A 2,412-nucleotide genomic window follows, 5' to 3' on the forward strand; every position below is an offset into this window, starting at 1 on the left:
GAAAGTTTCGGAAGCGAAAGTAGAAGAGAATTCCGTTTTATGTCCAGAAGTCGAGTCGGAGGAAAAAATCGAGCCGGTCAGGGGAGAGGCTGTATTAAATCATTTTGGCGAGCTTGTCGGTTGGTTAGACCCGGCGGCGGAAGCACCCGCAATCTGTGACCCGCCTCGTACGAGGTGGATGAGCGTTAAACGCTTTTTCCGCGGGCTGTGCTGCTTCTGCCGATGATGAGACGTCCGAAGCTTGCCCCCCCTGGGCGAAGACGACGGACAGGATGACGGCGACGGAATGGAGGGAAGGATGCGAGAAAGAGCACGGACGGTGCGCGGCGGTAAGTCACCCGCGCACGTTCTCCGACCTGCACCCGCAGCGCGACTGGTTCGCTGGCGTAGCGCGCTCGGTCGTCGATGACGCGCGAGACCCTCTGGCGGCTCGGCGAGCGCCCGACCGCAGTTACGGTCACGTGGAGCGACGGCAACGGAAGACGGCGACGGTACGGCGGCTAGGAGACGTACCGGCACGGGCAACGATTCCGCCCCGACGGTACACCGACGATGACGACGGCGATGGTGACTCGGTACGACGACAGCGGCGGAGACTTTGGAACGGGGTGAGAGGTAGGTACGGAGATTTGCGAGCTAGGAACACGGGGACGTCAGCGGCGCCGGACTCGCAGAAACTTAACCGTTTTGGAGTCTGGCGACGTGCGGCGGCCGAAGGGACAACGCCAGGGCGAAAATTACCGAGAGTCGAGGATCGCTGTGATGCAATCCGCTGGCTCTCGCCTTCTCGCCCCGCGGTAATCCCACATTGGCCGCTTCCCTCGTCCCACCGGTTCCGCAGCATAAAATCTCACTTCACTCGCTCCGCGTCTTGGTCTTCGCCGTCCGTCGGCCGAGTCGTCACGCCGTCGACCGTCGACGCGCAGAACATCGCGCACTAGCTGCAGTCCGTCGCCATCAACCGTGGTCGCTCCTTGTGGCCGTCTCGGTCGGGCCTCGCCGGCTGGGCAAGGTCGTCAAGCGTCCGAGCAAACGCGTCAGCCACACTTGTCAACCCGTGGGACAGGTTGAAGAACGTGCAGAGGTGACCAGTGGCCAGCAACACTGCATTTCCGCACCAATCGCCATCTCGCATCCTCCCCCCTTGTTTATTGTGTCTATCCTGTCCGTCGTATTTTTTTTTTTTTTTAATTTAAGCTATTCAAAATTATTAAATTGTTCACTTATTTTCGGCCTTTTATCAAAATAAACATATTTTGATGTGAACAAAAAAATATTGTTTCTTTTTTTCGTTTTGTCGAGTATATGATTAATTGTTACAGATTTAACGACTAAAAAATCGTTAAAATATATATAAATATATATTTTAAATAAAAAAACTCAGAGTATAATGACCGTAGACCTGCAGTATAAATCCTACACGGATATTATAATATGTTCCAAGAAATATTTAAGCCATCAAACACTAGAGGTGACGAATGACTGCGGAATAAATCTTATAAAAACGCATTACACAGGCGGATACGACATGGACATATACACCATACAAGAATTGTAAATAATATGTATTGTGTAGAACGTGTGAACTGTGAAGTGAACGTTAAGATACAATATATTATATTATTATTCCTTCTACTTACCAACTACCTATGAACTAATATACTTAAATACATAGACGTAAATAGGGGGGGCTCAGGAGGGCTTAGCCCTCCCTAAGCCATCTGAAGCCCTCCTTAAGATATTTTAATATATAGGTAATCATTATTATGGTAGATTACTAGATTATGTAAAAGCATCCATCAGATCGCCACGTTATGGCGGTTTCCAATAAAAAAATTATATTTTAAAACAAATATGAGAGTTGAATGTATATTTGTAGCTATTATATATAGTAGACCTATGTCTACTCAAAAAATATTTAACCGATTTTGCGAAAATTTCAAATTGTTCTTGGAGATATTAGGAAAGTTCAAAGAGTAGTTTGAACCACGTTCGATTTATACCAATTATTATTACTAAGGTGCTATATTATACAATCCACCACAAATTAATTGTCCATATTAGTCGAGTTAGTTCACAAAGTGACGCAAATTTTCCTGTTAACTGAGGTAAGTAGATACACCAAAACCAATATAGGTACCTTCACTTATACAATCTAAATTTTGTATTTTTTAATTTTGTCACGGGAAAAATTGGGTTATAACACTAAAGTTATATAGCCTCAAAAAACGACTGGACCGTTTTAAATAAACATTATATCAATTGTTATGTAAAAGTTATTAAATTGGTTAATTTTTAAACTCCTATAGGCCATAGCCTATGGATAGCTAAAGAATAGTTCACACGTAATTTTTTTTCAGTATACGAAAAAAAAAAATGTTTTTGTGTATCTAAATGGTTATAGGTACAATT

The sequence above is a fragment of the Acyrthosiphon pisum genome, chromosome A2 (genome assembly GCF_005508785.2).
Source record: "Acyrthosiphon pisum isolate AL4f chromosome A2, pea_aphid_22Mar2018_4r6ur, whole genome shotgun sequence".
In the NCBI taxonomy this organism is placed as follows: Eukaryota; Metazoa; Arthropoda; class Insecta; order Hemiptera; family Aphididae; genus Acyrthosiphon; species Acyrthosiphon pisum.